This window comes from Astatotilapia calliptera, chromosome 3 (genome assembly GCF_964374335.1).
Source record: "Astatotilapia calliptera chromosome 3, fAstCal68.1, whole genome shotgun sequence".
Taxonomy (NCBI): domain Eukaryota; kingdom Metazoa; phylum Chordata; class Actinopteri; order Cichliformes; family Cichlidae; genus Astatotilapia; species Astatotilapia calliptera.
In genome coordinates this window covers 82,961,867-82,977,618 of record NC_137424.1, presented here as the reverse complement: position 1 = coordinate 82,977,618, position 15,752 = coordinate 82,961,867, and the positions used below count along the sequence as shown (strand labels likewise).

Below are 15,752 nucleotides of genomic sequence, written 5' to 3'. Positions count from 1 at the left end.
GTGTGGACTTTATACCAGTTTTTAAATTGTGTTGATCGGCCACGTAAAACCAGAGTTATGATAAAAATATCTGCAATGTTTGTTTTTCCTGAATACTGTCGTTGTTTATATTTACTGCGGGAAGAAACGTTTTATAAGAAGAAAGGCTCGAAAGCACTCTCCGCCTGTGAAAAACAAACCCCCCCACCCTTTCTTTCAAGATGGCGGCGCACGTAGTTGCAGCAGCTCAGTGTTCTACCGATCGATGCTATGTTTGGATAATTTTGTACGCCTTATGTTTGTTTTTGTGTTCTACCAGCCAAGCGAATAACATCTATAGCCGACATGATCTCCTCAAGATTGGAGTAAGCTACCGCGAGAGCGTGACTAGCAAATTTGTCCGCTTACACAAGATACCGGTGGAAATAGCGAGGAGTCCGGGCTCCCCATGGATTGTTATCCCTTCGGGGTGGAGGCGCAGGCGGCGTCGAGAGAGAAGGAGACGGCGAGGCTGCAGGGCCGGCGCGCTAGCCAGGCTACGGAGGCAGCCACTCAAACCACTGCTCCCCAGCCTATTCATCACAAATGCCAGATCCCTCGCGAACAAGTTGGACGAATTGAGATTGCAAATAGCAGCGAATAACTTCATCAAAGACTCATGCATCCTTCTTATCACTGAATCCTGGCTACATCAATCCATTCCAGACTCTGCTATTGAGCTAGCAGGCTATACCACACAGCGACATGACCGAACAGTGGACTCCGGTAAGCGCAAAGGAGGGGGGCTCTGTATGTATGTGAACAACAGCTGGTGTACCAACACAGTGATAATAGACCGTCACTGTTCACCGGACATTGAATATCTGACTGTTAAATGCAGGCCCATCTACCTACCTAGGGAGTTCACCGTTGTCATAATAACAGCTGTTTACATACCACCAGATGCTAATGCTAACTCTGCGATCGCACTCCTGCATACAAACATCAATAATAAACAGAGCACTTACCCTGACGCTGTACATATCGTAGCAGGGGACTTCAATCACGCAGACTTAAAAAAAGCAATCCCCAAATTCCACCAGCACGTCAAGTGTGCCACTAGGGGTGACAAGATTCTGGACAAAGTTTATTCCAACATCAAAATGGGCTACAGGGCCAGACCTTTGCCACATCTGGGTCAGTCTGACCACTTGTCACTGTTTCTAATCCCTGCATATGCCCCCCTCAAGAAAACTGCTCTTACCATCACAAAGAATATTACCATATGGCCAGAGGGTGCCTCTCAGCAGCTGCAGGACTGTTTTGACAGGACTAACTGGGATATCTTTGAACATCAGGACTTGGAAATGTTCACAGACGGTGTCCTCTGCTATATAAAACACTGCATAGACACTGTTACAGCAGTCAAACGGATCCGGGCTTATCCCAACCAAAAGCCCTGGATGACCCGGGAGGTCAGGCAGCTGCTGAAGGAGAGGAACATTGCGTTCAGGTCTGGCAACAGGGATTACTACACCACAGCCCGATCCAACCTGAAGAGAGGCATCAGAGAGGCAAAGGGGGACTATAGGAGGAGGATCGAGGACCATTTGAAGAGTAATACCAGCCGGCAGGTGTGGCAAGGCATCCAGCACCTAACCAACTATAAGATCAATCTCGGAGCTGCGGACGGTGACCTGGAGCTGGCAGAGGAGCTGAATATCTTCTTTGCCCGCTTTGAGACCAGGGTACCGGAGGTATTGGAGCCACAGCAGCAACACGCCACCCATAGCAGCACCACCCTCACCCTGGAAGAGCACGAGGTGAGGCGCATGCTGCAGGCTGTTAACCCGAGGAAGGCGGCGGGTCCTGATGGTGTGCCAGGTCGAATATTGAGGGATTGTGCAGGACAGCTGGCTGGGATCTTCACCAGGATTTTCAACAAATCCCTCGCACAGGCGACTGTCCCACTCTGCCTGAAGTCCTCCACCATAGTCCCCTTGCCTAAGAAGCCCCACATCACCGGCCTGAATGACTACAGACCGGTGGCACTCACCCCAGTGGTAATGAAATGCTTTGAGAAGCTGGTCCGCAGACACATCACAGCAGCCCTGCCCCGCAGCCTGGATCCACACCAGTTTGCCTACAGAGCAAACCGATCCACGGAAGACGCTGTAGCCACAGCACTCCATGCTGCATTAATTCACCTGGAAGAGCATGGTAGCTATGTGCGGATGCTCTTCGTGGATTACTGCTCAGCTTTTAACACCATCCTTCCACACAAACTGGTGGCCAAGCTACAAAACCTGGGGCTTCCAGACAGCACCTGCATGTGGATCAACAGCTTCCTCTCGGGCCGTAGACAGAGAGTCAGAGTTGGCCATCACACATCCTCAGCCCTGAGTCTCAGCACTGGCTCACCCCAGGGCTGTGTGCTCAGTCCACTGCTCTACTCTCTCTACACACACGACTGCACTCCTCGCCACCACAGCAACATCTTTGTGAAATTTGCAGATGACACCACAGTGGTGGGGCTCATTTCCAAGGGAGACGAGTCTACGTACAGAGACGAGGTGGAGCAGCTGACGTCATGGTGTAAGGCCAATAACCTCCTCCTCAACACTTCAAAAACCAAAGAACTCATAATAGACTTCAGAAGGAAAAAGGCAGAGATCCAACCACTATTCATAAATGGGGACTGTGTAGAAAGGGTGGCAAGCTTCCGCTTCCTGGGAGTCAATATAGAGGAGAACCTTTCCTGGAGTGTGAACACCTCCGAGCTGCTGAAAAAGGCCCAACAGAGACTGTACTTCCTGAGAATTCTCAGGAGGAATAACATCACACAGAGACTGCTGGTGTCCTTCTACAGAGCCACCATTGAGAGTGTTCTAACTTACTGCATATGCATCTGGTACACTAGCTGCACAGGGGCTCAGAGGAAAGCACTCCAAGGGATCATTAACACCGCCCAAAAGATCACTGGCTGCCCTCTCCCCACACTGGAAGTTCTACACAACGCCCACTGTTTTAAAAAGGCCCAAAACATCATAAAAGACACCTCACATCCTGGCCACTCCCTGTTCGAACTGTTGCCCTCAGGCAGACGGTACAGGGCAATCAGAGCAAGGACTAATAGACTCAAACACAGCTGTTATCCAACTGCAATAACACATCTGAATACTACAAAAAAATGTCCATCACGCCACTCTTGTGTTAATCTATGCACGGTCTGAAGCATGTGTGTGGGAATGTATGTGAATGTTTTACTGTTATATCTTATTAGTATTTTAAGTATTCTATCTATTTTATTTATTGAATTTTATTGTTTTATTTATATTTTGATATTGCTAGGGATGATGCAATGATCGGGGAACATTCTTAATTTCGTTGTTCTCATGACAATGACAATAAAGTTTCTGATTCTGATTCCTATTGGTTGAAAAAATTACCATGTCGACCAATCAAAAAATGATATGGCAAGTTGTTAAGAAACGGGGGAAGTTTTAGGAGTGACTGCGGTGTTTTGAGATGTGAGAGATTTGCGACGTTTAGCGCAAATCTTGTGTAGTTAGTGTGTAGTGTTGTCAGTAGTTTTGTTGTGTGTGTCAGAACAATGGTTTACAGGTGTTACAGCAGTGACACATCTGCTGCTGTCAGGCCTGCAGGTATCAGGCTGTTGTTCTCCTTCATCTCATAGTGGACAGAAATGATTTTTGGAGCGGCACAAATAATTTGTGTGGCATCAGATGTGATGCAGAACAGCTGATTGTTCTGTAAATAGTTTGAAATTTTATTTAAAAAAACACCTTGGCTGTATTTTTAGGTAAACAGCTGCAAAACACTTTGTTTATCAAAACTCAGTAACTTTTTTGGGGTGATCGTGGCTCAAGAGTTGGGAGTTCGCCTTGTAATCGGAAGGTTGTCGGTTCGAGCCCCGGCTTGGACAGTCTCGGTCGTTGTGTCCTTGGGCAAGACACTTCACCTGTTGCCTACTGGTGGTGGTCAGAGGGCCCGGTGGCGCCAGTGTCCGGCAGCCTCGCCTCTGTCAGTGCGCCCCAGGGTGGCTGTGGCTACAATGTAGCTGCCATCACCAGTGTGTGAATGTGTGTGTGAATGGGTGAATGACTGGATATGTAAAGCGCTTTGGGGTCCTTAGGGACTAGTAAAGCACTATACAAATACAGGCCATTTTTTGAAGAAGTAACTTTATAATTAAGTGCCCAACATTGGTCATTATTTACTGTATTCTGCAGACAGAGTTACAGACTCTCTCCCAGACCACAGACTCAGAATACAGTCAGAGCTTTATTAATTAAAAAGAAAGTTGTGTTTTCAAAATTGGAGTTCAAGTTATTTTTACTTCCAACAGTGTTAACATGCTGCACAGGCCAATGACTACATTTTTGTTTTACATTTTCATTGTAAGTGGGCTGAAGCAGTTAATTAAAAGTCGTGTAACATAAATGTAAAAGCTGTAATTTGATTATTTTAATGACCACAGTGCACACGTCTGCTGTTGCTCACAGTGGTCCAAGGGATACTCAGGCAGTTTGTGTATTCGCTCAGACACATGAAAATTAGAGGGGACATGTATGTGTATATTCATTGAGCTTGTTTAGGTGTCCCAGTCAGATCAGAGTATTTTTGAAGTTCTTAGATTTCCCACAGAAGTTGTATTCTTTTGTGTGACAGACATAATGAGACACACCACTTGCTTTAGCCCTACCAGTAAAGCTAATCATCTAGCAGATATTAGAAACACCAACACAACCTATGCAGCCTTTTAGGCACAACAATAACCACTTCACTCCTTTGGAGCTGACACGTCCGTCCAAGAAACAGGAGATATCACTAACAATTCAAATTCGTGGATGAAAGTATGAGATGATGAAAAAAGTAAAGAGGACACACGGCGCCAGTTCAGCTGGGTAGAGCAGGCAACCCGTTTGCTGTAATGCTAATGCAGGGGCCTAAATGTACCCAAAGTATCAGGGAAAAAAGAGAAATGAAGCCATAACTGTACCTGCTTTGTCTCTGTGTGGCAGGAGCCACCCATCTGCCATAGGGCCAAATCATCCTTATTGGGCTCTCTTATATCTAAACCACTATACAAATTAATAGGTCTGCACACATTGACTGTAACACGTCCTGGTACAGGCTGTCCATACGTGTACCTGTATAAAGAAAAAGAAGTAAACATTATGAGTCATTTGCTCTCCAAACTCCAGATTTTACAACACATAATTTGTCCTGAAAGAACTTTTCCTTACTTTGCACACACTTTAGCTTCAATGTCTTCCTGCCCAATACTCACTTCTTCAGATATATTTACTGTCACATCAAATTTGGGTAAAACTGGGGGAAATATGAATGTCAGCATTTGCACTCCATTACAACAAAGAATTTAAGAATAAATAAGACTGACTTACCATATTTCTCCACTTTGAAGTTGTGAGATATTTTCCTCTCACCCACTGACACAATGATCTGGTACGGTCCCTCAGGGGCCTCAGCGTCCAAGGAGTAAGAAAGCTGCAGTATTCTGCTATTGGATGTTTCATTTAGCCACTGTCCAATCCTGTTACTATGAGGATCCTGTTAAATCAAGTGGCAGTGACAGCTACTACACAGGTGTAAGTACAGTACCAACTAGATTCTTTATTTTCCTTTTCAACAACATTAGAGCTAAAACGGGACAATATAAATTTAGGGGGACATAAAGATGTCCTGTCTTCATCTGTAGCCAGCTTTGTCCTCTTCTAGATGTGAAGCACTTGTTTATAAATGTTTAAAAACTAAGTGATATAAAGAAACCTAAGCTGTAATGACAGGGAAGCTGTGGCTGTGTTTGTGCAGTAATTAAATCAAAATTATTAATTTGATTTAATCACTGTCATTTTATTTTCACATGTGGGGCATCAAGTGACAGAACAGACCCCTGTACGGTGTGTATTACATACATGCAACCCACTTTGTCCAGTTTTTAAAGCTTGCACTGTCAGTAACTTGGAGTAATACTGCAGAAGCAGTGTGTATGCAAGCAGTGAGCAGGGAACCTTCAAGTCTGTCTGACTGCATGTGTTCAGTGTTGTGTTGATGCATTTGCAAGAGAAGGAAAAGCCTTTTCTAGAGGCGCCCTCTTACCTGAAGTTCAATGACATCATACTGAAAGAAAAAGGAAGAAAGACAGGTGGAGTTAAGAAACTGTTGTGTAAATCACTGCATCCAAATTGCAAACAGCATTATTAATAATACTGTTCAAAAACTCACCAGCTGATTGGCAGGTCGCATTTTATTATCCATCGCAACGACTCTGAAATTCACTTTGAGAAGAATTGAGAGGTTACCTCTGTTTCTCTCTTTGTACTTTAAAACAGAGGTCCATTAACTAATTAAAATTGAAATAATTAATTAAATATCTAAACAATTTTATTATTAATAAATTATGTATTTTGAGTTTCAATTTTTAATGAAATATTTCATGGTTGCTGTGCTGCAGTGCATCGTGATCTGTCACTGCAGCTTATCAACGGACACAACATCTGATTTTTACCCTACACAGCAAGTCAATACAGATCTCAGATAAGGGACTGATATGAATTGGTGGTTATGACCAAATGCTTGAAGGTTGCACTACATAAAAATAATAAAATCATATTTGGTGACACGGCAAGTATTTTAAAATATTGCTTATGGTGTAGCTCCATCAGGTCCGAATGGCTGTGTGCATTAAGCAGGGCACAATAAATAAACAGACATCCGGGCAAAGCATTAAATTGTCTGTGTCCCTGAGTTTGATGGGTGACAGATAAAACTGATTAATGAACACCGAAGAAGAGGAAACACAAAATAATTAATTAAATTGAAAACCAATAATTGGACAGTGAAATAATTAAATATCCTTGTAAATAATCAAAATGAGAAAAAATGAATTGAATATATAAAAAGATCATTAAATATGTGCTGGAAACTGGAAATCAGAAATAAAAACCTAAATATGTGTTGGTGTACGCTCAATTGTCCAGGTAAGTAAATCTCCAAAAGTTGATTCTGTTCATCTGGACGTTTTCAGTGGAGAAACGTTGCGTCACTGATCCAGGTGACGTCTTCAGTCTCAGCTGACTGCAGGTTTCAATCTTATAAACAGTACATTTGCATAATGACTGAAACCAGCCCACTGAAGGAACAATCTGCCGTTCGCTACATGGAAGAAGTGCAAAGCAGAGCTCTGGTATCGCACCCTGGCTGGAACAAAACAAAGTCACTGGTTCAGGGTTTCCCCACTGAAAACATCCAGATGAAAAGAAACCTTTTCAGATCATTCAATACTTTTTTACATTTTTTAAATGAAATTACTGATATTTGATTAATGTGTATTTTATATATATAGAATTTATTTAAATTTAAATGATATCACTAATTTATATTTTATTTAACGAGACATTTAATATATTTTCTAATTATGTGTTTCATACATTTTGGCACCCATGGCCCTCCATATACTTCCCTCATGATTTTTGGTGCTTTGAATTCCATGTTTGAACATAATTTAATTTTGAACAATAAAACTATTAAAGATAAAACCATTAAACTTTCACATAAAATGAATTTGACTCTGTAATCGGGGACAGATGGTACAAAAAAAAATCATGTCTGAGTAATGCCTCTTAGTTTATTTCAAAGTTAAGCTCAATTACTGTCTAATTCTCCATCACAGCAGCAGGTCTCAAAATAGAAAATATAATATGGCCTTTGTCCTTTGGGGGGAGCTGTGCACTCTGAGTATTCTGCATGTTTTATTTTGCATTACTGTGAATTTTTAAAATAGTTATATTCAAAGATGGAGTCGGATTTCAAAGTGCGACCGAAAATCCTGGTCGATCGACCGTATTAAATATTATATTAAATATCTTCAAAAAATTTTGCTATTTGAAGCAAACATTTCACATCAATCACTGTATGTGTGTCCAAATTTTGGACCATAAAACTTGTTACACAAATTGGAGATGGTGGAGCAGCTGGCTCATGATGTTGGAATTTGAATGAACTACATGTCTTATATAACATAACAGCACATTGTTACCTTTTTGTCCAGGGAGGTAGATGGGTTTGTCTGTTTGGATGAATGTGACGGGATCAGACGCTTGGATCATCACTTTTCTGACTTGTTTGGAGTAAAATGTGTCTCCTCGTACCTCCACCTGAAAATGTTGCACCTCCTTTTGTACCAAAGGAGCCTGAGACAGTGGGATATTTAGATAGTCATTAAAGCCTATAATGCTTACGATAACAACTAACAAACGCATTTTGTGTGTGAAAGTGCTGGTGTCCAACCTCAAACTGAACACAGGTTTGAAAGGCCTCATTTGACGTATGCGTGAATAAGGTTGTGTTCTTCTCTCGGGACATCAAAGTGACAGTCATGACCAGAGTCCCACTGGGCTGTCGGAGAGTTGCACAGAATTTGGCCTCAGCTCCAGCTTCAATAACTGCAGGAATGGCCACCAGGTACTGGCTGCATACAGCATCACACATACAGCAGTTACTGCAGTGAACAACTCACACAGACAAAAACACGCTGAAGACAAACTCACGGTTCAGCCACCGCTTGATCCACACGTATCCAGCTCAGGAGGACACACAGAGTGCAGCTCAGGATCCAGAGACGGTCCATGACTGGTTGTGATCGTTCTCAGTGTCAGCTTCGGCTAAATATCGCCTGATCGTCCCCACCCACATAACAGCCACGTGTTTGAAACGCACTCATGTACTCTGATCTCCACAAAGTCAATCACTTACACATTTGCAAAATCCCATTCCTGCTTTCAGCACTGAACACTAAACTATAGACAACAGTAAAGTTTGTCATTCAGTGTAAAACATTACAGTAACATACAGTGCTCCGAGGTGATGTTTCTAAATCAGCTCAGAGTTTAATTCGGCTGTTACAAAATATTATTTCTGTTCTGTATGTGTCCATGTTTGTCTTAACACCAGTGCTGGGATATCCCACTGTAGTGTGTAACTACTGACATTTTCTAAAATCACAGGGAGCTACAGTAGGTGTAACTCCCTGTAGCCAGCGTGGGATGTCTGACTGCCATGTTTGTGACGTTATTTCTCAGGAAAGACTAAACAAACGTTTGTGTAGTGATAACAGGCTCAAACACAACGGATGGATTCATCAGTGATGTCACAGACTGCTATACACGCTTAAAAGACAAAAATCACAATGTTTCTGTAAGAATTCAAAATGAAACATGTTAAACAGCTTTTGTTGCACTTTAGTAAACAACACAGATCAAACTTCAGCCCACTGAAATAACTGCAGTGACAGTCACACTGCTGAGTGTGGAGGGATTTCTGGTCTGGTTTTTAAACTGTAACATTGCTGAGAATGAGTCATTATCTCTGACCCTCTGGACCCAGCAGTATTACCCCATGATTGCCTTGTTTGATTTGCCTTTCCGGGAAAAGGGTTTTTGTTTGTTCCGTCTTACTAATGTGCTGTGGGGGGGGGGGGGGGGGGGGGGGGCATGCTTTACACACATACAGATGTGTTAATCCATAAATGTTAATACAGTTTGTTAATACTTGTTAACAAATGCAGAAAATAAAGTTTGTTTAAAAACAGTTAACAGCATTGAACCCATGAAAGACTGAAGTATAGGGCTTTGGAGCGTGATGTCACGGGGGTGGGCGTGGAAAGGATTTTGGCCCGATCCGCCATTTTGGGGGTCTAAGTAAGGAGCAAAAGCATAGCCATGGTTCGTACTTGCTGTGTTGTCGGCTGCAATGTTCGATTTTACGACCGGCACGGGAATAAGTTTGGATTGTCTTTTTATGCTTTCCCAACCTGGAAGCAACATGAAGGAGCTCATGTATCGGATATTACCAAACGAAGGCGTCTAGCCTGGATAGCAGCCGTGAGACGAGCTGATATCAAGTTCTGTTACGTCTCCAGATATCAGCTGGTGTGCTCAAGACATTTTCATTCCGGTAAGTTCTAAATATGTTCACATCACACTTTATAGCTGAATAATATCATAGTTGGTGGTCTCGGAAGTTATAGAAATTGCAATCAAACATCGAATGGAGTGACTTGATTGGTTGATGTAAAGACAATAAATGAAATGAGACAGGAAGGACACAAATTGGAGTTAATAATTTGCCCGATTATCAATGTGTTAATTTGCATGTACTTTACAATTACGGGCATATAATATGATAACGATATTTTAGCAGTTCAATGATAAATGTATAACATTAATTATGGTGGGGGGTGAAAAATGGCTATTTCACTCGATGCACTCCAGCTGACTTACTTTGACGACGTACTCAGAGTTTGGCGGCTTGAAAATAGCCAAATCTTGCACCCAGCCATTTGTAAATTGGATGTGCGCCTCCAGTGACTTGTAATTACGAAACTGGTTCGCTGTGTAAGCGCTTACTCCACAAACAAGATACGTGAAGATATCGGGGTAGGACAGTGGCGGTAAGTCGTCTGGGTCTTTACTCCACTGCCGTATTTCATATGGGTCCAGATTTGCGATGCACTCTATTTTTTTCAAGTACCGCTGCTTCGCCTCTGGACTAGGGGTGGGTTTTTATAATCGATTCATCGATTAAAATCGATTCTGGCTTGGATAACGTAAAATCGATTCATTAAAATCCTGAATCGATTTTTTAATATAAATTTATTTTGTCCGAAATGCCAGAATCTCTGGTGACATCTCACAAAATTTCAAGAACCACCAAACAGTAAATGAGAGCAGGTACAGGGATTCTGCACATAGACTTAAACACACAGTGCGACCCGCGGATCAGAATCAGTTAGATGTCGCCTTTCTCACGGTCGGGGCTGAAAGCCGACAGCTCGCTGATTCTGATCTGTCGGCGGGTCCGCGCTTTGTGTTCACGCCCTTTATGCGCTGATTCTAAAGCTGTTAGTTTGATGTCTCTCCAACAATATTGACCGAACCAGCAGCAAAAGAAGATCCAAACGCTTCACATAAACATCGTCATGAATTCACTCCTTTACTGTTTTGCTTCCATCGCGATGCGCAGCTAGCTCTCTCTCTCTATACTTCAGGAACAGTTTCCCTTTCTTCATTATTCGCTTGCTTGTTACGCACAAGTCTACTGTTGCTTACAGGCTGTCGGCCGCTGTTTTTTTCCCTTTTACATTCTTCCGAAAAGAAAACCTCATTTCTGCTGTTCAATACTGAACAAATTTAAACTTTTTAAAATTATTCAAAATGCAAAATGCTTAGCCGTGTGTCTAATAAAACCGCTGTAACGTCAGAGGTAATGTTCATTAATTAATGGTTTTCTTTCGTTTTTGATGTACTGCAGAATATTTTTATAAAATCCCAGGCCAGGAAAATCACCTTCATGTTTTTCTGTGTTTTATCTTCAGCTACTTTGACACAAAGGCCTCTGCTGTGATGCTCACAGCTTGGATAAAGTCTTGCGAGTGTCAGCTTCCTTTTTATAGATACAAAAATATGTAAATGTTCTGATCTGAATTATACTTCTGACTGTCAAAATTTCCCAGATTTAAATCGAATCGAATCGAATTAAATCGAATCGTGGATCGAATCGATTTGGGACCTTGTGAATCGGAATTGAATCGATTCTAGAAATCAGTGACGATACCCAGCCCTACTCTGGACGCAATCGGTCTCTATACCGTCCGTTTTCTTTTGAGCTGCTTTTAAGCATGTTTCTTGTCGTCGTCGTTCCAACACAGTGTGTTTGTTTTGACCCCGAAAATGGAGCTGCGCTCCCACAATGCATTGCGGCGTGACGTCAACTCCAAAGCCCTATTGCGGGTGAGCGTAACCGTGTTCCCCTGGCTATAGGAGGCGCTACCCCCCCTGATTTCTTATTACCTCCGCACCATCCTCCAACCCAGTCCTCGGGAGCAGGCGCCCAGCGCTGCGTCACCACCGTTCACCACTGTCACTTAACTTCCCCATCACCGCCTCCACCATCTTGCGGCTCCGGGGTGATTCAGGTTGGCTCACTGAGACTCGGGCGCAGCCCGGGGTCGCTACCATCCATTCCTTCGTACACGAGCCGCTCACCCTCGCCGTTTCGTTCGGACTTCGCTTCTCCAGCCTCCTTTCTGGCGCGGATGTGGTCGGAGGATGAGGAGCCAGCCGTCACAGCTATCAATGTTGTGTCAACAGCCGCTGCTAGGAGGAAGCGGCGCCCTCGTCGCCGCCGCACGTCAGCGCAGCCAGAGTCCGGGGTGTCGTCAGAGCAGTCGCCTGGGCCGGAACCGCTGGCCGAAGCCGCCTCCGAGTCCGTGTCAGCAGTGATTTTCGGCTCTGAGGAGATGTCCCCACAAATCACTGCCCAGGACATTGCTGAACGGGAGCAGGTGGTTCTCGCGGAGCTGGAGGAGAAGCTCCGGTGGAAGCCGTGGCTGACCCCCGACTATGAGCAAGTCTTTCGGGGAACGCGCCTGGCTCTTGGGGGCCCGCGGAGCTGCCAGGGCCTGCCCCCTTTCACTTCCCCTGCAACCGGAGCTTCCGTCACTGCGTCGCCTTCAGGGAAGAGGCGACGGCGACGTCACCGTGGCGCCGCGCGGCAGCTGGAGGTTGGGGAGGGTCTCGTTTCATCTCGTGCCCCTTCCGAAATGGAGGTGAGTGACTGTACTTTTGCCCCACGTGTCTTTTCCGTGGGCGAGATTATGGCCACTATTGAACTGCTGCCTGGCGGGCTCAGCCATGAGAAAGACGATCGTGTTACAGAGTCAGAGTCCGGGCAAATGCCTGTTTTACCGGCCAAGGTGTCAATGGAAAATTGTATTTAGTAGTCAGTATAATCTTTTAGTGATATAAGTTTGCATATGGTAGAATACTGCATGTAGTTATTTGTATTAGGAAATGTTTAACCATGTATGCTTAGAGGCATATAATCAATTGTGTAGTGACAGGATGTGTGATTTTCAGCAGGCTTGGTTCACCCCCACATCCTGGGAGCATGGGAAAGAGCTCGTACCTTGTTTTATTGTTTTACGGTAGGATTAACGTAGCTATGTCTGTTTTAGTTTAAGTGCTTCTTTACATTTAGATGAACTGCAGGACTTCCTCACTGTGTTATCCAGGGTGAGGGGGGGGGGGGGGGGGTCACCCTTCTCCTGACCAAGGATGTACCTTTTGTGCTTTATGACCCTTTGATCAGCAACACACACACACACACACACACACACACACATATACACACACACACACACGCGCACACACACACACACACACACACACACACACACACACACACACATTGGAACTATAAAATAAAGACCGGGGCAGTCTCTGAGCGCGAGTCCCTGAGCCCTCACTCTCGTGCGAGAGCTCAGAGCTGCCCTTGCTAAGCAACAAATAAAACTGTCTGTGTTTCTCTTCTCTGAAGTCTTTACTGAAGAAGTGTTTTATAATATTTTCCCTAACACAAGGTTACAGAGACTGCAAATGGACCAGCTAACAGTAATGCTACGAGCAGCGAGGCTGTAATTAAACAGCAAGGGATGCCCCCCAAGGGTTGCAGAGTGTCGCAACATAACTGTTTAGCGTTCCCAGGTGTTACCGGTGTTAATCACCACTCTATCAGTGATGATGAGTCGGGGGGCATTCTTGTTGCAGGACATGCGAGCAACACAGAGCATGAACCGTTAAGTGGGGTTCCCAGGACTTGTGGTGTAGAAGCTCCTCATGTGGCCGTACAAGTGCCAACAGAAACCCTGTCAATGTCATGTAGCAAGGATGACAGGGCTGTGCCTAACTGTTCTGAGGGAGCAGATAAGGAGATTTGGTACCATGTTCATGATTTAGAGAGGCCAGAGACTGTTTCCTGTGTTGCTTGTATAACCGAGCCCTTTGACTCCCTGTTAAACACGCCTGAGAACTGTGACCATGAACCCACTCTAGTTGGCGAACCGATGAACAGTGAGTACAGGGACACGTTAGCTAAGAATGTGCATTGTGTGTCTGAACATGCTCGGCCTGAAACAGTCATGGACCATGATAGAAGGTCTATGGGTAACCTGGACTGTTTTCTGGATGCTGTGAGTGTTGAGCAACCCGTGTTAGCTGACCTGGCCTTTTTTATGAGTGACTCTCTGTCGCAGTCATGTTATGAGTCGGAAGAAACCGTGTTTAGCTCCACAGCGGGGGCAGCCAAGGACAGCAGAAGCCACATTAATGGCTTAAAAGGACAGGGTTCTGTTTCAGGTGTTACTCCCTCAGCCACACTCCATGAAGCTCATGTTCCCAAGGCGGAGATTGCAGTTCAGTCTACTTTGGCTTTCTGTGACATGACGAATAACATTGTGTGTGTTACTGATCTTGACACTGGAAATGTACCCCTAGGCAATATTTCCACTATCAGCCATGTGAATGCCGTCCATGTGACCGAGTTTTCTCACATTAAGCCTGAGACAGTGAACTCTGTGTTTGAAGATCCCAAGACCGTTGGCTCAGGAGTCATTGTGTCCTCTGGGTCTAACTCCGGTACGGTGACTGTTAAAAGCGTTCGCTTACTTCAGAATCAGAATCAGAATCAGAATACTTTATTGATCCCTGGGGGAAATTATTTTTTGTTACAGTGCTCCATTTTAAACCAACATTAAGACAAGACAGACAATACGCTAACTAAGAATAGTACAATATATACATATATATACATACATACATACATAAGTCACTTATAAATAAATATTTGGAAAAGAAACATGTGTAGTTGTAGCAGCAAACAGTGTGTTAAGTGGATGCGTTGTACAGGGAGATGGCCACAGGCAGGAATGATTTCCTGTGTCGTTCAGTGGTGCTTTTCGGTAATCTCAGTCTCTCACTGAACGAGCTCCTGTGACTGACCAACATGTCATGGAGTGGGTGGGAGGTGTTATCCAACATTGTCTTTATCTTGGACAGCATCCGCCTCTCCGACACCACCTTGAGGGAGTCCAGCTCCATCCCCACAACATTGCTGGCCTTACGGATCAGTTTATTAAGTCTGTTGGCATCTGCGACCCTCAGCCTGCTCCCCCAGCATGCAACAGCATAGAGGATCGCACTGGCCACAACAGACTCATAGAAAATCCTCAGCATTTTCTGGCAGATGTTGAAGGACCTCAGTCGCCTCAAAAAATAGAGACGACTCTGGCCCTTCCTGTAAAGTGCTGTGGTGTTTTTAGCCCAGTCCAGTTTATTGTCAATGTGTACTCCAAGGTATTTATAGTCCTCCACAATGTCAACACTGACCCCCTGGATTGAAACAGGGGTCAAGTGTTTCCTGGTCTTCCTGAAGTCCACGATCAGTTCCTTGGTCTTTGCCACGTTGAGCTGCAGATGATTCTGCTCACACCACGTGACAAAGGAGTCGACCACAGCCCGGTACTCTGTCTCATCATCCCTGCTGATGCATCCAACCACCGCAGAGTCATCAGAAAACTTCTGAAGATGGCAGGTCTCTGTGCAGTGGCTGAAGTCTGTGGTGTAGAGGGTGAAGAGGAAGGGGGAGAGGACAGTCCCCTGTGGTGCCCCTGTGTTGCTAATCACCTTGTCAGACACACACTGTGGGAGACGTACATATTGTGGTCTTCCTGTCAGGTAATCAACAATCCAGGACACCAGAGAAGCATCCACCTGCATCGCTGCTAACTTATCACCCAGGAGGGTCGGCCTGATGGTGTTGAAAGCACTGGAAAAGTCAAAAAACATGACCCTCACAGTGCTCGCCGGCTGGTCCAGATGGGTGTAGACACGATTGAGCAGGTAGATGATGGC

General features: G+C 44.5%; 1 pseudogene across 1 annotated transcript in view; it reads right to left on the bottom strand.

The window, feature by feature from the left end:
- The window catches only part of LOC113018324 (alpha-2-macroglobulin-like), a 43,491-nt pseudogene extending 34,524 nt beyond the window's left edge, over positions 1 to 8,967 (bottom strand). Inside the window, exons 1-8 of the transcript XR_013906765.1 lie at positions 8,553 to 8,967; positions 8,293 to 8,473; positions 8,042 to 8,195; positions 6,229 to 6,281; positions 6,103 to 6,123; positions 5,388 to 5,553; positions 5,229 to 5,313; positions 4,982 to 5,132 (exon numbers count right to left, since the gene is read on the bottom strand). The product of XR_013906765.1 is annotated as an alpha-2-macroglobulin-like (transcript). The remainder of the gene's footprint in view (positions 1 to 4,981; positions 5,133 to 5,228; positions 5,314 to 5,387; positions 5,554 to 6,102; positions 6,124 to 6,228; positions 6,282 to 8,041; positions 8,196 to 8,292; positions 8,474 to 8,552) is intronic.
- Positions 8,968 to 15,752: the final 6,785 nt, after the last annotated feature.